This window comes from Podarcis pityusensis, assembly GCF_964106645.2.
Source record: "Podarcis pityusensis genome assembly, chromosome: 15".
NCBI classification, from domain to species: Eukaryota; Metazoa; Chordata; class Lepidosauria; order Squamata; family Lacertidae; genus Podarcis; species Podarcis pityusensis.
The window spans coordinates 36,039,240-36,062,052 of NC_138040.1; the positions used below are offsets into that span (position 1 = coordinate 36,039,240).

The following is a 22,813-nucleotide window of genomic DNA, read 5'->3' on the forward strand; positions in this document are numbered from 1 at the left end:
CTTGATCCCACCCAGGGCTGCACAGGGTGGTGGTGTGTGCATGGGGAGGGAAAGAGAGCTCAGAGGGAAAGACTGATATGATATTGCTTTTTTATGTGTTGTGGCTAGAGAGAAGCATTGTTGGCTTAAACCACAGCGGTTGCACGGGCACATGCACACAAGGAGGAGCTGCCTTGCTTAGAACTGCAGATTTTTTTAGCACGCTTCTGTGTACACAGTGCTGGCTCTGAGCTTGAGAAGCTCATAGGCAAACTGCCCTCTGATGAGTTCCCTCCTCTACTGTTGGGACTTGGTGGCCTTTTTTGTTGTTTAGTCATTTAGTCGTGTCCGACTCTTTGTGACCCCATGGACCAGAGCACACCAGGCACTTCTGTCCTCCACTGCCTCTCGCAGTTTGGTCAAACTCATGCTGGTAGCTTCGAGAACACTATCCAACCATTTTTCCCGACATCAGGGTCCTTTCCAGGGAGTCTTCTCTTATCATGAGGTGGCCAAAATATTGGAGCCTCAGCTTCACGATCTGTCCTTCCAGTGAGCACTCAGGGCTGATTTCCTTCAGAATGGATAGGTTTGATCTTCTTGCAGTCCATGGGACTCTCAAGAGTCTCCTCCAGCACCATAATTCAAAAGCATCAATTCTTCGGCGATCAGCCTTCTTTATGGTCCAGCTCTCACTCCCATACATCACTACTGGGAAAACCATAGCTTTTACTATACGGACCTTTGTTGGCAAGGTGATGTCTCTACTTTTTAAGATGCTGTCTAGGTTTGTCATTGCTTTTCTCCCAAGAAGCAGGCGTCTTTTAATTTCGTCTTAAAACATGTTTAGGGGTACTCTCATTTTGATTCAAGAAAATCACCATTTCATAGTTCAAATTGGGAAAAATAAATACAGTACATGGACAAAAGTACAAAGACTCACAAAATGTTTAGGAGGATTTGTACCCCTACGTCCCCCCAGAAAAAAAAGCACTGGCCTTACCTCAGAGGCAGCAGAAGGATCTTTTCAGCCTGTGGGCCACATTCACTTTTGGGAATGTCCCAGGGGCCACACATAGGCAATAGGTGGGGCTAACCCATAAATAGCAGCAGTATAAAAGTGTCCTAGGATGATCCCCTTGCTTGGGTACAGCTGAAATTCTGTATTAATGTGTGCGGTTTTTTGTTATGCATTTGGAATTAATTGTTCCATCACGATCTGCTCTGATTTGGAGGATAAATTAGTGTAGAACAACAAATTAAACTGGCAGGGATTAGTTGTTTTCTCAATAGTGGTGGTCAAATCTGGGCAAAGTCAATTTAGCATAGCAAGACTGGAAGCACATTGCAAAGACCCAAGATCATAAAACCTTCAGAAGGAATTTGAATCAAGGGATCTCCAGAGCTGGACAACAACACAGAGACTTTGTTTTGTCTCTGTAAGAGTTGCATAACGTACTTGCTGAAAAAGGGAGTGCCAGAGCCAAGTACATAGACATTCTTGATTATCGTGAACTACTGTTGATTAGTAATAGGTCAGACCCAAACACCCCCAGGGACCAGTTTCTACTTGATGAACCAATACACAATTCTGGATGAAGGACATTTCAGGGCGATGCTTGCCTTCTCACAGGAGCACTTCTGAGTGCGGCTTTCATTACGATGCTTTTTATGTCGATTGAAAACTGGGCCAGCATTGCAAAGCTTTCAGAACATCAGGCCATCAAAATGATGATCTGATTTGCAACCACTTGACCCCAATTTTCCACGCACAGAGCAGAACCTCCCCTTTGAAACTCTGATTCTAGGAAAAGAGCCGGAAAGCATGTGGTTTTTGAAAACAGCGTTGTTGAAAGTTTCTGGAGATCCTTTTGGCTGGCATGCCATCTCTGATTACATCCGTCGAGTCGTATTATGCTGCTGATACTATCTAATAGGAAGTGATGGATGTGACTGGGATTGGGAAGCTTAAAGAGTGACACTGCAGCCTCAGGAGAGCTGGAGAATCCCTCCCGTTCCTTGCTTTAGCTTTCTTCTGCAAAGGGAGTTTTAAAGGCTGCGTGGCAAAAGAGGATCTATGTTTTTATCTTCCACCCCATAACACTAGAACTCAGAGGGGGGTCACCCAATGACCATGATTGGCTATAGAGCTGGTGGCATATATTGGTCAGGGCATTGGGACTAGCACCTCAGAGACCAAGCTAACAAGTCAGAATAACAGAACAATATTCCAAATATAAAACAATCCCCAACCTAAATACAGTGCAGTTATAAAAACAAAACAAAGACATGGTTAAAAACTACTAAACAAGGTGGTGGTGGGGAATCAGCTAAAGGCCTTTTGAACAGTCATGTCTGCTAACTAGCTGATACCATGCAGTGATAGCGTTGGCAGTCCACATGGGGGGCAGCACCACAGAAAATGCCTGAGCCCTGTTTGCCATCAGCCATGGATCAAGGGGTTGAAGGGCTTGGAGCAGGACCTCTGATGATGATCAGAGCATGTGAGAAGGAACATATGGAAGAATGTGGACCTTAGGATACCCAGGTCCCAAGCTGTTTACATTAATGGGTGAATGGACCTCACTTGGCAAGGTGTTCTGTTGGGTGGGCACCACTACAGAGCCTGGCCTAGCCTTGGTTGCCATCAGCCATGCCTTGTGAGATTGAGGGATCTGGAGTAGGATGTCAGCTGATGATTTGAGATTGCAGGGGGGGAACGTATGGAAGAAGAGTGGTCTTAAGAATTTACGAGAGAAGGTGGTCCTTAAGATACAAATGGATGAGGGGTTCACCACGAGCAAACAAGCCCCTGGCTACTTCAGCTGGCTAAAAGGGTTAGATGACTCATGAATGAAAGGGAATGAAAGCAAAAAGATACTTGTTTTTCATATTCCGTCCAGGCTGGGGATGTCTTGGGTTCCGGCTTGCCTTGAACCTTGAATGCTCAGAGGATCCCTTAGGAAGTGTATCGTTCACCTCCTGCCCCTTTGTTGAAAACCTCTGAAAGGAAGAGGCCACCCAACAAAGCCTTCAAAGGGGAATGGTGTTTACAAAGAAAAAGGAACCAGGAGTACATAGTGGAAAGTGCAACCTTATTCCCCTGCTAAAACACCCCTTTTGCTGTTTCTGTGGCTGGCAAGATCCTGCTTAGCAACTTGGAGACGATTCTACAGGTCTCTGCTCGCTCCTCTTTCCCTGCGCCCATCTAAAGGGAAGACAAGGCAGGGGGAGGAGAGACGAAGGTGCGCTTGACAGCTGAAGAAAAGGGTGTGACAGCCGGAGCTGTGATCACTCAACAGAGCGGCCTGTCAGCTTCCCTTATTGAGTTGTACTTGAAGGGCTGAATAGGAAACAGACCGGGATGCTTTTGAAGTCACATTTCTTTGTTGTGATTCTGTCGTTGCAAAGCCGACGGAAATCTGGCAGGGCAATAATTGTTGTTGGTGCTATGTTTTATATGCAGACGCATTGTTGGGTGCCAGAGGGAGGGGGGAGGAGTGGAGAAAGGAGGGAAGCTTTAAAAAGAGGGCAAAATAGCTGCAGTTGATGATGATAATGATAATAATGATAGATAACAATGTTCAGATTTGGCAGACTTTTTCCAGCCCGTAACAACACTTACGGAGGTTGTCCATACCCGGGGTTCTGTTTGCTTTTCCATTATGGTGTGTGTGGGTGAAGCATCAGCTGTGCTTCCATCCAACTCGTGCAATCTGCTTATTATGGACTTATTAAGGGATTATTATGGACTGCTTGAGCCCTGCCTACGAGCTTCCTGGGTGTGTGTGGCCAGCCACCGGGACAGAATACGGGACTAGCAGGTCTGATCCTGCAGACATTTCAGCTATTAGATCTATATCTCATGTGCTAGCAGATCTGAGGCTGAAACAACAACAAGTCCCTCTAATAAGGGCGCTGGAGGATCAGGCCAAAGGCCTCTCTAGTCATCCTTTCCCTCACAGGGGTCAATCAGTTTCCTCCAGGAAGCCCACAAGTAGGAAATCATAGCTTCCAACATTCCTCAGATGAAAATAGGGACATTTCTCACTTTCCACGAACTAAGGTTTCTCAACCCCCCTATTTTTGTCCTGTCCCCCCATAGAGCATTTCCACTGCCACTATGCAAACAGGCCACAGTATGCACACCCTCCACCATCCCAAGAAAATTCCTTAATCCCAATTTTATTTTATTGTATTTTTCTTTGGTAGGTCTATACAAAAAGAAAAACACACACCAATAAATAAATTTTAGAAAGGGGCAAGGTTAGAAGCAGGCGCACAAAGCTTTTTCCCCTTCCCACCCAGGGTAGCCCTACCCTCTGCCTACACCTCAGAGACCCACAGCGGGACCTCAACAGTTGCAGCCTCTCCTCATCCTTGCCTGCTCTCCAGCAGCTGCTACGAGATACCCATGGGAAGAATCCAGCAGTGGCCACCATGGGAGGCAAAAGGATGCTCCCTTGCAGCTGCCACCGCTGCCACCGCCACCACTCAGGACAAATGCTGGCCCATCCTCCCCTCTGAGCTCAGTGGTGGTGGCACCAGCAGGGGAAATAGGGATGTTCTAGGACAGCGGTTCTCAACCTGTGGGTCCCCAGATGTTGTTGGACTACAACTCCCATCATCCCTGAGCCCTGGCCTTGCTAGCTAGCGGTGATGGGAGTTGTAGTTCAACAACATCTGGGGACCCACAGGTTGAGAAAGGCTGTTCTAGGATCAATTCAGAAGCCAGGATGGCTTTCATAATTCTGGGACTGTCCCTGGAAAATAGGGACACCTGGAAGGTATGGGAAATGGAGGCAATAGCTTTCTCCTGCTGATGCAACCTAGCAATTGGTGCTTAGAGGCTTACTTCCTCTGATTCTAGTTGTTCCATACAGCCAGGGTTTGGCACAAAGGTAGGATCAGTATTTTTCTCTTGTGACATCAACTCAAATACTGTGTCAATTTATTCTATTACCCCCTACTTATGCATATGCAGTGGGTGGGAGGGGGAAGAGGTGAGAGTTTAGTCTTCTGCAATTGGTAGAAATTATTCCAATATATGAAAGTCTATTTAATTTTCAGAAATTGATTCTGTTCTGACAGACATGGAGAGGGATCTTAGAGTGCTCAGAACTTTTGAAGTCTATCATGGTGATAATGAGGTCTAGAAACTTACTTTCCTTTTTCAATGAAAACTGAGATTCTCAGGTAGCAGAGATCCCTGCCAAATAATTACTTCTCCAGTTTTGCTGCATGTTGCCTTCTAAAGGCAGCCTCCATTCTTATTTGGTATCACGCTTCCCTGACCTTCAAGGTCTGTGGTTATTGACATTTTGCTCCGGCTGAGTCAATATTAACTTCTTAGGCCAATGGATAATAAATAGAAAAAGAGAAAAAAATAAGCAATGCACAGTTAATATTGATTTATGATTATTTGGGCCCTTTGCATGACTTTCCCACGCACAAGCCAACTTTCAACAAGCAGGGATTAAATGCTTCTTAGTGCCAAGAGGCGAAACAAATAGGGAAGAAGGTCTGTTCCAAGGTTAAAAATACAGTCAGATCCTTTAGAGCAATTGTTTATGGTGAGTAAGCTTTCAAGCATGGTTTATATGAGAAACTGGCTGGTCTTGTAGCTGATTCACATAGTTTTGGGGGAAGGCTGCAGCTCAGACATACAGTAGAGCACAAGGCTTGCATGGAGAAAGTCCTGAGTTCAGATCTCATGCAAAGAAGGGCTGGAGAACAATATATACTAGTTGTTGGGCTCCAGCTCCCATAATTCATGACAGTTGGACAGGCTGGCTGCAGCTTGTGGGAGTTGGAATCAGACTTCTGGAGGGCTGTCCCTGGCTTAAAAGTCTCTCAAATAGCCATACCAGAAATACATTTGTCTACATCTTTGGCAAGCTGGAATGGACCAATCAGCCTGCTTCAGTTCCCTTAGCTTCTCATTCTTCCATTATTAAACTGATTTCTCCACATTTCTGCAGCAATTTGTGATTTATTTATTTTTTAAAAAGAAGTCCTCATATAAGTTGATCAGCAATTTGATGTGCATTTCTCCGGATAAACATAATTTTATATGTAGCTTTGACTAATGTGCACACTTTTGCAAGCAATACCCCATAATACAACCCCTACTTGTACATTATTTTCACTAATTTAGGTATTTTAATGCATATTTTACTCTAGTATGCTCCTTTTTGTACCCATTACTTGGCTGGAGAACTGCACTGCAAAATTCAGAGACGTGCGAATGGAAGGATGGCCGTGTTTCAGTTTGCATATTATATCATTTTAACAGTCCTAGCTTCCCCCAAAGACTCCTGAGGACTGTAGTTTGTTAAGGGTACTGAGAGTTCTTTGGAGACCCCCTGTTCCTCTCACAGAACTACAGTCCCCAGAGTGCCCAGGAAAGAGATGTTGATTGTTAAATTACACTGAGAATTGCAGCTCTGTGCGGTGAACAGTGGTCTCCTAACAACTCTTAACACACTCTTTGAGGTAGCCATGATAACTGTTATAGTTGTATAAGAGTTCTTCAAAGGTTTCGTGTGGATGTGGTCTTAGATATGATGTGAAAAGACCTGTGTGCCTAAAAAAGCAAAAGCCACAACTGTATCAAAGCAGGTTTTTTTTTTGGGGGGGGCCCCTCTGATTTTAGGGAAAAAAGTGGTGCTTGCATGAGGAGTGCAGAACTCTCCCTGTGACACAATCTCAAGTCTAGGCACTTCCTTCCCAGGTGGGCCATTGATGCTGGAGATAAATCCACTTGAGAGATGAGTTATTTGGGTGAGGGGCTGCACAGAGGTAAGTCGTGGGAGAAGGAACAGGCTTCGTCAGCTCACCGTACCCACAGCTATTTGTTTAGCTCCTGAAATCAAACCCAACCCACTTTCTAGGTTATCAGTGATCAGCCCTTGACCCTTAGACACCTGGATGGGCTGTTGGCATATCAAGTTTTTGATCAGCTTTTGGAAGAAAGCAAGAGGAACTTATATTTCCTGTCACAGTAATCAGCACTGAGCCAGACTGAGAAAACCTTGATGAAGAATCTCTCTCTCCTTCTCTCTCTCTCTCCACCCCCCCCCCATTCTCCCCCCTTCTCAGTCTTGACATCAGGATGTTTCGAAAACTCCAAATCAATTTGAAGCCTCCCGATTTTCAGCCAAGGAAGCAACGTGCTGATAGGGTCAAAAGGCCTGTCGCCAATATGGATCATAGAATTTGACATATTAATTCAAGCTGTCAGAACCAATATGTGTAACTGTGCTTTGCAGAGGCGCAGGCCCCACTTCCCCAAAACAGGGACAAGGATAACATTTCACAGATTCCTGTGCAACCAATTGGAGAGCATGTGACCTTGGAGTTCCCTTTCCCTTACTGGGGGGAGGGGGCAGAGAAGGGAGAGGAGAGGCTTTAGGGATGTATTTCAGAAGTTCATAATGGGATGCTAATTAGCTGGATGAACGTGAGTGAATCTTTTTCTCCCTCTTATACATAACCAACCCCTCTACAAAAACTTTGCGTCAGTTTATACAAACTTGGATGCTCATTCGCCTGCGCTGGATGCCCAGAGTTTCACAGCTCCCTTATTGGCACCCAAACTAATCTGCAAAGTGGCAGGAAACACATTAGGAATTCTTTGATATTCTACATGTGAAGTGTTGGAAACCTCAAGCAGTTTCAGGCAACTGGCAGGAAATCGTTCCAAGGTTCAGGCTGTGAGTGCCGGCGTCTATGCAGCCAAAACAGCACCACCCGCGCATGCAAGGAAGGTATCGGCAGACATAGGGAAAGCTTGAAGAGTGGAGAATTACAACAATATTTAAGAGGAAAGCCCTTTAAATGGGTGGGAAGGGGGAACCCCCCCTCAAATGGCCCAATGAGGCCTGCACTTGCTCGTGGGCATGTGAGGTTGACTGAATGTGGGCAGAAACCGGGGGGTAAAGAAGGATGGAATTGAGTTTCTGGAAGAAGCCATGGCTGACTGGAAGCAGAACACACCTCACTAAGCTTGTTACCACGAGTCATCTTTCTTTTAATGGTCACATAGTAGAGGATGTTATGGGTTCCCCCCAACACAGGGACACCCATCAAATCAAAACATTACCTTTTCCATCCCTTATCTTCCCTTGATTTCCCCATCTCACCTAAACTAAAGATAGCTAACCCTTGGCTATGTATTGATTCAAGTTGTGTTTTTTTTTGGGGGGGGGGCAAGGATCCTTTAAGTTCCTGGGTGCTAGATCCTTCCCAAAGTACTTGGATTTAGTAAAAGTTAGAATTCATAGAATTGTAGAGTTGAAAAAGACACAAAGGATCATCTAGTCAAACCCCTGCAATACAGTAATCTCTTTTTTTAAATTAATTTTTATTGGAGTTTTTATCTCTACAAAATAACAGAAATAAAGAAAGGTTTACACATGTGTACATGTTAGTAACACAAAGCATCCCACCACCTCACCGCCATCCCACCATTGGTTCGACATAACTCGAAATGTGAGTTAAAATCTGACTTCTTTCCATCGTTGCTTAACCTTAATTCTATAACTTATCATTACAAGTGTGTTGTTGTATTGTATTTGACAAATATTCTGATTTTACTTGCATTTGTAACCTTTCCCCTTACAAACTTTGTTGTTTACATATCAATATTTCTGTACCGGAGCAGTGTTTTCTTCGTATATTCATTCACACAACTCCATTCTTTTATTAAATTTTTATTTGTTTGACCTCTGATAGCTGCCGTCATTTTGGCCAATTCAACAAATTCAGTAAGTTTGATTTGCCAGTCTATTATTGTGGGTATTTTGTCTCCCTTCCAGTTCTTTGCTATAAGGACACTTGCGGCAGCGGATGCGTATAAGAATATACTTTTCTTATTTATGGGGATGTCATTTGTTATTAATCCCAATACAGAAATCTCAACTAAAGCATCCATGACAGATGGCCATCAAACCTTTGCTTAAAAACCTCCAAAGAAGGAGAGTCCACCACCTCTGGTGGGAGTCTGTGCCACTGCAGAACAGCTCTTACTGTCAGAAAGTTCTTCCTGAAGTTTTTGGAATCTCCTTCCCTGTAACCTGAATCTATTGATTCAGGTCCTACCCTCCAGAGCAGGAGAAAACAAGCTTGCTCCATCTTCCATATGGAAGCCCTTTAGATATCTGAAGATGGCTATCCTATCTCCTCTCAGCCTCCTCTTTTCCAGGTTAAACATAACCAGGTTCCTCAACCATTCCTCTTAAGACTTGGTTTCCAAACCCTTGATCATCTTGGTCACACTCCTCTGCACATGTTCCTGCTTGTCAATAACCTTCTTAAATTTTGGTGCCTCCCACAGGGAGGGAAAGAAGGAGCAGCTGATCTTAACAAAGTGAGGGAGCGACATTCAGCTTGGTTCACACATTGCAACGTGAACCGTCCTAATTTGCCCTTCATGAAAGGATACACATGCACCAAAGCACAGCTATCCTTCGAAATTCACACATTTTTGCAATAATATTTCCCCAACCAAAGATGTTTACTAAAATGTGCGTGTGTTAGAGCAAAGTGTGCATAAGTTGCATAAATTAGCGAAAACAGCATATAAAATTCGTTATATTAGGGGGAAATTGCATGCCAAAAACAGGCATAGGCAGAAGAAAGCAGCAGTGAAACATTTCAACAAAGCTGAAAGAGGAAAGGCCGAGGTCCCCTCCACACCCATACCAGCCAGCAAGGTGTAACTCCCTAGGATCACACCATTCACATGTCTGTGCCCTGCAATGTGGGATTGCACACCATACTAATGTAGCTTCTGTGCTTGTGAAGGGCTCACTCCCCACACAGAGAGGCTTTCAGAAAAGTCTTGGGCTTGGCCAGGGCCTTCTCTGCAGTGTGTTTTGCATAAAGCTTCATCTAGCAGCCCTTCAGAACTCTGTCACCAGGGGCTTTAGGAGGCTCACCGGAGCCAAGACCGAGCTATTCCCTGAGCAAACTCTTTTCATGTATGGTTTAGGTTGGCAGAAACGTATAATTTATTAGTTCTTTTATATCCTGCACAGATTCATAAATCAGGCCAATTCATGTGCAGAGCTGTGGTGTGTCTTACAGATTCTTATTTCCCTGGGTTAGTTTCACATACAGCCTTCCGTGACTAATGCAGATGGAAAGCAGCTACTGACTTATATTACACCTCAGTCCCACCTCCCCCTGCTTTGTGTCTAGACAACAATGCCCTCTAATGTACCAAGAAAGATGGGGGCTGTTGGTATTTTTCAGTCTCACACCCTGTTTTAATTTTGGTTTTGCTTTCCCTTCATGACCTGCATAGAAGTTCAACTGATAGTCAAGGTCTTATCTGCAAACCGCCCCCAGCAAACGGAGGCATGGAAGAATTCATCAATGCAACAGCAGGGTTTGGAGAGAGGATGTCTTCCCCTCCTCATCCGTCTTCCTCAATTTGGTGCCCTCCAGATGATGCTGGACTACAACTCCCATCATCCTTGACCATTGGCCATGATGGCTGGAGGTGATGAGTGTTGGAGTCCAGCAACATCTGGGAGGCATCTGGAAGGAGGAGGATGCTTTATGTCATGGTTCCCACAACCCCTTTAGAAGCTTTCGTTCCCCAAGTATTTCCAAGATTTAGCTCAAAGTATAGTGTGATTTTCCTGGCTGTGCTTGCCCTCTTGGGGACTGAATGCATTGTTAGTGCATTCAGGTTCTGGGATGCCCTTGGCAAGATGCCCTCAGTGGGACCCCGTGTGGTTCCAACTCTTCCTCACTGTTGTCAACATTGTCCATTCACTTACCCTCTCTGTTTGGAAGCAGTCCACAGAAACCACACAAGTGGAAGATGTTTCATCTCCTCACTTTTGTCACTGCTCAGTTGCTTAGATGGAACTCATCAACAGGCTCTGAAGTGAGTATTAGGGGACTCCTATGGTTGGCCCTAGCCTCCCTGCTGTGGTGTGGGCCCTTACAGGTGCCCAGCAATGCCTACATCTGATGCGAGCTATTTGTCTTACGTCACCAAGCTCTGGAGCTTTTCTCTGATGGCCACAGCCGTTCTGATGAGGCAACGGTAGGCTGGAGAGATGCCTTTTTACACTGCTGCTCTGCCAGTGATGCCAACAGTGCCACCACCGTGGGTTCTGAGTTGTTGATACCATCTGCCTGGTGAGGCCTACATGGAAGGGAAGATAGGAAAGTGCTCCAATTCTAGGTGAGACTGGAATCATTTTGTCTATTTTAGCTGGCAGTGCCTCTTCAGGGTCACTTCTCATTGCTTGCTATCAGGGTTCCTGTAATGGGAGATGCCAGGGATGGAAACTGAGAAATAGCTGCAGAACCAAGGCCATCCAGTGAGTTTCAGGAAATCACACCTTGATTTCCAGTCCAGAATACACTTACACAGGTTCTGAAACTGGTTTTGGAGCCCACTTAGGGAGATGACCCTTTAACAATTATGGTGGAGCAAGGAAGAATCACCAGCTGTGGGAAGGGGTTAACCAATTCACAATTTTCTTCATACAAATGTCCTTCAGGTCTCATCTGCAGTATACAATTCAAGAAGCATCATGCCACCTTAAGCAGGCATGGCTTCCCCCGAAGAATCATGGGAAGTGTAGTTTGTTAAGGGTGCTCAGAATGGTTAGGAGACCCCTATTCTCCTCCCAGAGCTACAATTCTCAGAGTGGTTTAACCATCAATCCCTCTTCTCAGGGAACTCTTCTCAGTGGTATAATATTGCTTGAAACGTATAGTGCAGATGGTCTAATAGTCTCTGACTTAATGTTTCAAAAACTTACTTTTTATATTAAAAAGTATTATATTATGAAAAATTATTCAAAAAACACGTATTAGGCAAAACTGAATTGAAAAATGTGTCTATTGTATTAGGTAAAATGCACACAAAAATGTCAACAAAATTTCACGAGGACTTCTTTATTATTTTAAAAAATCACAAACTGATGTGGAAATGTGGTAAATTGAATTTTGAGTTTGGGAAGAATGGAGTGAAACTGGAATTGATAGATTCATTTATCCCTAATAAGGGACAGGGGAAGTCTTTCTTTCTGGCTCATAAACCTGGATCCCAAGAGCTCAGGAGCCTTACCAGCTAACTAAAGAGCAACGGTTTACTCACATTACAAACACTTAGATTTTGGAATTTCAGTATGCTTTAAGAAATCCCCAGAGAACTCCCCGCTTCTTCTTGCCAATTTTTCACCAAGATCAATGAAGTTATGATTTAGCAATTGCGTTGCAGACAAAGCTGAAGATCTGAGACACTCATGCCCCCTCCCACCTTGTCTTCCCCCTCTTCAACAAACATTTTAATATTTAAACAGCCAGATACAAGCAAAGGAAGTGCCCTTCTCTCTTTTAAAAGCTGCGTATTTATAGTTTCTTCTTCCCAAAGGATCATCTCAGTGTCTGTGGTTGATTAATTTTAATTAATATTTCATCTAATCTGGTAATATATTGCAAATGCTCAGTGTAAGTGCGCTTCCAAGTGGGTATAATTGAAATTTACACCCACTTTAAGTGCTATTTATGCCGCCAGTTCTGTGTAAAGTGGTTTCCAGGCCAGCTTATCTAGGAACAGAAGTTTGCAAGCCAGTTTTGTAAATGAAACCTGTGTTTTCCATATAGGGCTGACCTGCATGGATTATTTACCACCTATCCATGTTGATTTTATGCTCTTAACACAAATGCACCTGTCCATTATCTCTTATGGACTTGTTTGGCCACCTGGCATTCAGGGAATTCAAAGTGTGGAAATGACGCACCCTATCTCAGTCCAATTTGCACCCTTCCACAGAGGCTGTAGCCTCCTCCCCCCCCCAAAAAAATATGCTGCAAATCCAGACACATCTCATCTACCTAGGCAAGAAGTTCAAGAGAATGAAATGGATTGTGGCCTTGTTGGATTCTAGGTCTTTTACTAATAAAAGTGTCTCTGTTTTGGCACTAGCACTGCCTGTTCTGGACTCTGAGGTCCAATTATTGGTCTTCAGTCCAAACATCTGCAAATAAATAAATCTACATGTCTCTGCTGTAGGGTCAGAGGAATCCTTCAATTTCACGTTCTCATTTTTGCGATCTTAAGTTCGGTTCTCTATGTTTCCACATCAGCATGCATTTTATTTTTAAAGTTCTGGTCAGTTATGTTTCAGGTCATGTAATGTTTCAGAAAGTGCAAATTAGGAAGGTTCACCTTCAAATGTGAACTGGACTGAATTTGTCCACCATCCTTCTTCTTCAGAAGAAACACACCAGGCTAAGGCTGTTGTAAACTTTGCTTCATTTATGGAATGCAGAGTCATAGCTGTCAACTTACAGATTTGAAAATAAGGGACCAGCAGCCCTGAAAATAAGGGACCAGCAGCCAAAATAAGGGACCTGCAGCCTCACTTGTTCCAGGCACTCCAGTCTTCCTGTCCTCCTGCAGTCTGGTCAAACTCATGCTGGTAGCTTCGAGAACACTGTCCAAACAACTTTGTAACCAGAGGTTCAACTGAATAGAGTCTGAATCACATGCACCACAAGGCCTATGCAGCCTCAACTTAAGATGGCTCCCCGGCCTGGCTTTGCACTGCAAAGTTTGCAGCAGCACGTGCAACAAAATGGCGTCCAGCATTCAAAAAACCCCTCAGCTTGCATTAACTAGCCACACACAAGGCATGCAAGCTCCACCCCCCAGTCGTTCTTAGACTTCTTATTGGGTGAGCAACACAGCCAAGCAACACAGTTGGAGCCTCTCTCCTCCCTGGCTGGCAGGGAGGGAGGGAGAGGAGCTGCTTCCTTTGAAATTTAAGGGACATTTAAGGGACATCCATCAATAAGGGACAGCAGCGGGACATGGCGCTGGAGTAAGGGACTGTCCCTTCAAATAAGGGACACTTGACAGCTACGTGCAGAGTACAGGATGAAATGGTTATTGAATGGAAATTGAGACACAAAGATCAAAAGAGCCTTGTCCAATATTAACAAGAGAGATCCTAGCATCCTATTCTCTCAGCTTGTCTTTAAGATGCCATTCCCACAGGGTGTTCTCATTGTGTTTATTACTCAACTCTTCTAAGCACCGATGTTTCAAAAGAAAGCTTGTTGGCTTGTTGGCTGGTTTGCTTTTTTTGTTTTTTTGTCTTAGCAGTATTCAAGCCCATTTTCTAGCGAGGCAGCTCTGAAGAGCTTGGCTGAAGTTCTAAGGAGAGGTGCACCCATCAGCCGTCTTAACTACAGCCACACCACAAACACTGAAGTCTCAGCTTCAAACTGGATTTTCATGTTGCTTCCTGTTAAAAGCAACCTCACTTTTTGATTTATGGTTTTAATCAGGCGGCTGTCAGTTAGCCTCATTCCATATCACTCACCATAAACATAGGCCTTGCCAACAAAATTATGACTGTATTAAATGATTTTATTACAGTAAACTGAAGATTGAAGAGCGCAAATACAGGTGCTGCAAGAGACAGTTCTCTTTTAACTCCATCCAAACCTGCTGAGACAATGTAGGAAGCAGCCAATGGTGTACACACAAGGAAAGCGGCTCAGCATCAGAAGGCTCAGGACAAAAAAAAAGAGAATAACCCAGGTGGTACCGTTCAATCTATCTATTTCAGAATGCAGGTAAGGGACACCAGTCTTTTTCCTCTCAACAAAAAGCAAACATGCTACATGCATTCTGAAGTGGTACAGTCCTAACAAGGCTGTACAGCTTCAACAGTCTTAATGTCCTTTGTCCAGGAACTCAGTCATAGTCACTAGTCCTGACCTGGCGCAATTGCTGGGACTGATGTTGAAACAGGGCTGGCTCTACCATTAGGCAGAATGAGGCAGTTGTCTCAGGCGGCTGATTCCAGGGGGCCATAGCAGTTCCACTACCATGCCTCTTGAATCTCCAAAGCTAGCTTCCTCTGGAGGAAGTGGTCCCATCACCTGTGTTGAACAAAGTTTCAACTACCATCCAGTCAGATTCTGTCTGTGTAATTGGACTTCTCCTACATTTCAGGTAGGAAAACATCTTGGGCTAACCCTGTGAGCCAGTGTGGTGTAGTGGTTAAGAGTGGTGGACTCGTAATCTGGTGAACCGGGTTTGATTCCCCGCTCCTCCACATGCAGCTGCTGGGTGACCTTGGGCCAGTCACACTTCTCTGAAGTCTCTCAGCCCCACTCACCTCACAGAGTGTTTGTTGTGGGGGAGGAAGGGAAAGGAGAATGTTAGCCGCTTTGAGACTCCTTCGGGTAGTGATAAAGCGGGATATCAAATCCAAACTCTTCTTCTTCTGTGTTGAAAGGTTCTTAGGAGTCAGAGTTAGATTAGGAGTATCCATCCTGTTGCAGCAGGCACAATTCCTTGGGGAAACTGTTCTGACTTAACAGGAACATTTTTCTTTTATTTTCTAGTCCTTCAGAACTTCCCCCAGGTCTGGCCTTGGTTTGCACCCCAAGTATATATGCTTGGATGGAATGTGTCCTAGAAACCTGCATACAGGTATGAGTGTGTGCAGAAACCAACCTACTGTACAAAAGTAAATGTTACATTTGTGGCCTCACCCATCAGGACAAGTGGTCCCCAGAAAGATTCTCCAAAGGGAATGAACCCCTTGGGCTGAAAAAGGGTTCCACACCCTATGTATCAGAGCTGCTGTTCTTCCTATCTCTCTCCCTGCTGTTAAACCTCTCAGAGCCATGTGCAGTTTGGCTAGAGGCTGGTGCACATGCATAGGAATGTATGTGCATCAGCACTAAGGCAGCATGTGGTGGACAAGGTGTCATCAGGATCCGGTGGCCACCCTTGATGTGAAATGAGAGATGCTGTAAGCAAACAAGGACACCCCTATTTCCATTGCCTTTTAACTCCTGCTGCTTCCTTTCCCTGTACTATCAGAAGTGTGGCAGGGAGGCACACGTACCTTCTCTGGTACGGGGACATACCCATCCAAGAACTATGCAGTTCTCTATCTGATCATTTACCAGCGGACAAGAAGAACACACCTCTTTTCAGCAGGATTTCATTGAGAGGGCCTCAATTTTAACAACAGTCTGCTGATGCTGCTATGTAGCTTACATGTTTGATTATTGATGGGTCTATAAACATTGCCATACTGTTTATATATAGTGTTCTGTAGTGGTTGAAGTGTCTGACTAGGAACGGGGAAACCCAGGTTAAACACTTCATTCAGCCATGAAGCCAGGGGGCAGACTTGCCCCCTACATTGAGGGGGCCCAGCGTCACGGGATGCATCCTGCCCCCACCTGGTGGCACTGGGGGATTGGGAACTCCATGCATCCTGCCCCCGGCCACTGCGCGACTGCTCACCTGGTGGCGTCGGGGGATGGGGGCCCTCTCACCATTGGGGAGGGGCTCAGCCCCCTTCCCCACAAATATTGAGGGGGCCAAAGCCCCTTCTGCCCCTATACTTGGCACTTCTGCATGAAGCTCATTAGATATCTCTTAGTCTAACCCAGGGGTTGGCAAGGTTTACCGGCCATGGGCTGGAACACTCCCACGTGGGCCAGACCGGCACAGCGTGATGCCAGATATCACGTCTGCGCATGTCCACGGCACCGGAAATCGCTTCTGTGCATGCCCAGACACCAAAAATTGCACCTGCGCAGAAGCGATTTTCGGCTTCTGGACATGTGGAGATGCGATTTCTGGTATCTGTGCATGCGCAGATGCGATTTCCAGCGCCACTCGGCGAGTCCCTGCACTGCGCCGGTCTAGCACATTGCGCAGGGGACTCGTCGAGCAGGTGGCTCAGTTCTGGGGTGGCTCGTGGGCCAGTAAAACAGTCTTCGTGGGCCTGATCCGCCCATGGGCCTCACGTTGCCGACTCCTGGTATAACCTGACTTCACAAAAGGGTTGTGTTGTGAGGATAAAGTGAGGGGGGGGGGATGAGCCATGCATGTCACCTTAAGAGCATAAGAATAACCCCAATGGATCCAGCCAATGGCCCATCTAACTCAGGATCCTGTTCTCCCAGAGGCCAGTCAGATCCCTTTGGGAAGCATTGAGCCCTTTTGATGAAAGTCAGGATATAGGAAGTCAGATATTGGTGATATACAGTTGTGGGATTTATTTTTATTTGGTCAGATGCTTCAGTATTTTCTCTGAAATAGAATGGCGGGATTAAAAAAATTACCATACTTTGGATTTCGGAATGCCTTTTAAAAATCATCTCATCACAAGTATAGTAACTCAAGCCACACCTGCACGATACATTTAAAGCACTCTTATGCCACTTTAAAAACCATAGGGAATCCTGACAGCTGTAGTTCGCTAAGAATGCTGGGAATTTTGCTTGGCAAGGTCAGCACCCTTAACAAACTACCATTCCCAGGATTAATTGGGGGAAGCAGTGAAAGTGGTATACTAGCCCTTTGAAAATATGGTGTGGGTATGATCTTAATATCAGGGATGGTGTGTGTGTGTGGGGGAAACCCTGCACTGGCAAGAAGTAGAATTAGATGACCTTCTAAGTCCCCTCCAACACTGTGATTCTGTAGCCAAGGCACAAACATCTGGGGCAAGCACTTCCAGAGTAGAGGGAGCCTTAGCACCCTCGATTTCAAAAATTACCGTAGCATTGCAACACTGGAGGCCAACATCTGTACAAGGGTTGTAAAAAATAAATCTGACCTTTTTTGTGTGTGTGCAAACGTTTCTAAAGACTAGCAAGGTAGGAGAAAGGCAGAGAATTCCAGGTGAAGCCACCCATCAAGGACAAAAAAGAAAGCACCATCTTAATTTTATGTCTCTGTGTATGTGTGTTGAAGCCCTGGGACTTCAGAAAGGCAAGAAAGAACAGAGTCCATCTGTTCAAGAGCCAACACCGAGGCCCTCTTTAACAAATAAATCTTCACTTTTAACTTTGCAGATAAAAATAGTGTAGAAAGGACGGTCCTTAATCTCTGTCTTCTCCTAAAATGCTTTGGAGCTGAGGCTTCTCCCCTCCTCCCTCTCTCCCTTTTACAGGTTTCATTCTGGCTTTGATTCCTGTGAGTTTACTGACAGATTACTTCATTTTAACTCTATGGCTTTTCTGTCTTGTGGGAGGCATATTTCTAAGTATCATATTTATCAAAGGAGCAGTGCAAAAGCAAGGGCCAGAATGAGGCTTTTGATGATTCCCCCAGTAACTACAACCACAATAAATTTTGCAAGAAAGAAAACACAACTGGGGACCTTTTATGTTAAAGCTTGGAAACAAGGTTCCGCCATTGTCACTCGGAAACCTTTAGCATTTAGGCTAATCTTCTCTCTCTCTCTCTCTCTCTCTCTCTCTCTCTCTCTCTTTCTCTCTCTTCCCTGCTCCCTCCTCCCTCCCTCCTCACCAAGGCAGAAAGAACACATCTGGACTCACTTGCAAAGCCGGTCTTCAAACTCCCAAGGGCGACATTCCCCCCAATCCCATAACTTTAAATCAGACCAGCATTTCAATAAATCACAGGGAACACTTATTTATTGGACATAGTTTTGGGTCTCTTAAAGCACGGAAAATAAATTTAATGGAGCGTTTGGAGCATTTCCCCAATCTTTTGAGGGATTACTCCGGGAATTTGTCAACCACGCCAAGCACGGCAGCTTGATCCAGAGAGATGGGAAAGAAATTATGGGAGATACTCTACAAAGGCCCAGGTGTACCTTAAATCACATCAAAAAAGATTAATGTCAAAGGATTGCTTGCCAGCAGACTTGATTGGCAGCACTGCAGTTTACTTAATAAACTATCACTTTAGCCAGAGGGTGACTTTAATCTGAATTACATTTTCTTGTTTTGTCATACGCCTTGCCAAGCGATTTATTGAATACTGTAGCATACTTCTTAACCTCAAACACTAGAGAAAGTGGGGGAGGGAGAGAGAATAAGGCAACTCTTAAGAGCCCCAGGAAAACCTTGAGACAGCAGAACCTGCTTTGAGAACAAAGGAGAGGCTTTGCTCCTCGGGCAGAAGGCTGCATTCTTTAAGCTCCGATGGGAACGTGTGGGAGTGGGAACACTCCTAATACATGCAGGCTGCAAAGATTTGGATCTTAGTAATGGACATAGTGCAGTTCAAGAGGCGTTTGATTTGGGGTCATGAGCTCATAGGGAATAAGCCTGCATTCGAGTTGCAAAAACCTTTCCTGGTTTAGCTGCGTAGCATGTGCACAAAAGGCTATGGTTTGATTTGGCACACAGTGCTTACCATGCGTAGAGTATGTCTGGCTCATATTTTGTTTACGTTCCCATGATTCATGTACCAGATCTGCAGTCCCTTTTTTTTTGGCGGGGGGAGAGGGAGAGGCAGTGGTGGAGGAGAGGGGATTGTGATTGACTTATAAAGCACCAAGGAAATTCCCTATGGTAGATCACCGCAGGCATAGAATGATTCTCAACTGTCGATCTGACTCTTCCAGCCTGGCCTGACAGTGACTAGAAAGGCATTAGTCCCAATCAATCAAATCCTCAGAAGGCGTACAGAAATTGTGGGGAGATAGGAAACTGCCTTATACCAGGTCAGACAACTGGTGTGTCTGTGGAGAAAATGGCAACAAGTGTATTAAAATGCAAAAGAAAAACGGTTATTGAAAGAGCATACTATGTTTAGCTTGGCAAATGTAGCACGTTATACTAACCCATCTATGTGAAATGGCACAGACTGTAACCAGTGGAGAATCAAGTTTTAGAAGCAAAGTTTTTTCTGCATAGGCCAGACACTGGCACCTAGAAGCAGCATTTCTGCTGGTTTCTAAAAGTGATTCTTACCTGCTCTTGGGTTTAGCAATAGAGAGGTCTCTGATGCTTAATAGGTCTCTGGGAGCTGACTAAACAGGGCAGGGGTGGGTAACCTGTCACCCTGTGGATGTTTTCAGACTCCAGTTGGTCAGCATGTCCAGTGGTCAGGGATGTTGGGAGATTTAAAGCAGATTGCCTATCCTTGCCATATGAACTGGCCGATGGCAAGTGCAAGACAATGCCCATGTCTCTTGCGTGAGTCCTTTTGATGGCTATATCAAGTGAAGGGATGTAGAATGGGATGTATCCAATGAAGTCACTAAGTGAGTGGAACAAGTTCTGTGAATGCAACAGAAGCAGCAAGTAATGTTTTGTTGATTGCACAAAGGCAGGATAAACTCTGAGTGTTTAAATTGTTTGGGCGGGAGGAGGTAGGCTGCATATCCGAGACCCTTCTAATTCTTGGCTCTAGCAAGGATTCAATTGTTGAATTAGCCAGGCAAGGGCCATAATGGTCCCCTAAGAATGCAAGTGATTCTGCGCCAGAAAACAAATGTGTGAGCCCCCTCCCTCACCTGGCCGTTAGTTAGAAGGACAAAGGCCTTCTAGCTAAAACCTAGTAACACACTTCAAGCTGGGCAGCTAAGAGACAGAGCCTTGCCTGATTTCTGCTGGAACCCAACACTGTGGCTATGGCAGAAGCAGGACCTTATTGGCGTGTTAACACTGTGAGCCCCTCCATCGTAGGCTCAGGTTATGCATATGTGTCAATAAACCACATATCCTAGACACCACAGTCTCTGCTATTCCTCATTCTGAGGAAACCAACCCCTGGGGAAGTGCCTGGAACCCCTGGAATCTTACACCGCTCTGAGATTTGGGTGGTGTGCAACAATACCATGTCTGCCCTATACACAGTGCTTGACAGTCACAAGGGCCATTTTGCACACACACACAGACCCCCTTCTGCATCTGAACAAGGGTGGGGAACCTATGGTCCTCCAGAGGTTGGATTACAATTCCCACCATCCCTGCACATTGGCCACTGTGGCTGATCCTGATGGGAGTTAAAGAACGTCACCTTGAGGATCGCAGGTTACCTGTTCTGACTCTTACTGGATAAATCTGCTTTGTCTAATGTTCTTCATTGGACGAGCTCCCAGACTCATACACAGAGTAGAATAAGAGAACTGTTCCTTCTTGCCTCCGAATAAGGAATCAATCAGACCCTGAGCAGTACCACTCCCCTTTACTGAGCCACTCCAAAGGGAAGTTTATTCAGCACATTATGAAACCCCTTGAGGGCTATTGCTGGCTATTTTTGGTCAAGGTCCTCCAAGGCTACAACCACAAATCTCTAATTGTTCAGTATTTCTACAATGACTGGCAGTCCATGGCAATGTCTCTCCAGGGTTTCAGAAAAGGTCTCTCCCCCAGCCCTACCTTGAAGCTCCAGGGATTGAATCTAAGATCTGCATGCTCTTCCTCTGAGCCATGACCCTTCCCCCAAAGTTGTAATCCAAGAACATCTGGAGGGCACCAGGTTGGCAAAGGCTGATGAAGGACGGTTCTGTCCCAGGCAGAGGATTGGATAGGTGAGTTTTAAAATCCAGGCTCTCGGAGGTTGCCTCTAGTGTCATTGGCTATGTCTTGTGGAACACCCTGCCTATAGAGATTCAAAAGGCATCCTGGGAAAGAAGGGTTAATTGTTAACCTACTCTGAGAATTGTAGTTGTGTGAGGTGAACGGGGTCCCCTAACAACTTAACAAACTATAGTTCTCAGGAATCTTGGGCGGAAGCTATGACTGTTAAAATCGTGGAAGAGTACTTTAAGTGTATAGTGCAAATGGGACTTTAGTATTGTCTACACTGATTGGTGGTTGCTCCCCAAGATTTCAGAAAAGAGTCAAACCCAGCCATAACTGGAAATGTCAGGGATGGAACCAGGGGCTGTCTGCACACAGAGCATCTGCTGCACTACGGAGTTATTGTCCTGCAATGGTTGGCTTTCATAAACCACCCAACAAGGCATTTTTGTAGACAGCTGAAGACCCGAGAAGCCACAGCCTGGTTCTTTGTGACCGTATTTGTGTAAACAAAGAACTTCCAACTAATAATAATCTGTTTTGCAAGATTATGATTTGAGTTTCTCTCCCCCCCCCCCCTTCTGCTTGATACTCTTTTTTTTTTTTTTTGCCAAAGAAATAAAATTCTTGGTGATGTCTAGCGGGAAATCCAATAAAAATTCTTCAAAAGATGGGCCTGACGTTGAAAAATAGCAAAATTATAAAAGTAGTCCTCAGAAAAGAAAAGGGGAGAGTTATTACATCTGGCACAGAGCAAAGGCCCAGAGCTCCTTCTCCAAATGAGCCATCACAGATTGAAAGTGTTTAGCTTCCCGTTGATTAAATATGGTGAGGGACCCGAGGCATGCCAAGCCTCAGGGATCGAAAGTTTGTTTTCAGTCAGAATGTGTTTTCAGTCAATGGAAAAAATGGCCAGCCTGTGCGGGGCTATGTAACTGAGAAGCCTCAGGTTTGGAGTGAGTAATGGCCGGGATGCTGAAATGCAGGAAGATGGTTAATCATCCAACCTTCATCTCTGTAATTCAGCTCAGTAACTTCTACAGGTCTGGGGATGCAAAAGTGGGGGTGGGGGGGGAGGGAAGGAGTGTTGGTTGTTCTACCCACTTTCCTTTCCCTCCCTTTTCTTTCCAAAAGGAAATATGGGTGGTATATCCTGCTCTTGTTATTCCATTTCAGACAAAGGAAATGATAATTCAGCAATGACACACACACAGAGGAGCCTTGAAGGAATCTCGTAAGCGGGCCGTGCACCATTTGGTTACAAGCTGTTTGAGAGCCAAAGTAGACCCTGAATGTGTCTTTGTGTTTAATGTGCAGATTTGTATAATAATAATAATAATAATAATAATAATAATAATGCAACTAGTATTAACTGTGTGGGTGCACTAATTTTCAGGGTCACCGTAGGCAGGCGGGCAGATTGGTTGGAGGGTGTGTGTGTTAACCACTTCCTATCTAGCTGTGGACCCGAGGAAAATCATAGGAGCATAGGAAGCTGCATTTTACCAAATCAGACCATTGGCCCAACTAGCTC

At 45.0% G+C, this 22,813-nt stretch overlaps 1 long non-coding RNA gene across 1 annotated transcript in view; it reads left to right on the forward strand.

Moving 5' to 3' along the window:
- LOC308463902 overlaps window positions 1-22,612 on the forward strand; it is a 39,184-nt gene extending 16,572 nt beyond the window's left edge. The window contains exons 2-3 of the long non-coding RNA XR_013979806.1: window positions 14,396-14,977; window positions 22,456-22,612. This is a non-coding gene — a long non-coding RNA (uncharacterized lncRNA). The remainder of the gene's footprint in view (window positions 1-14,395; window positions 14,978-22,455) is intronic.
- The last annotated feature ends 201 nt before the right edge of the window (window positions 22,613-22,813 follow it).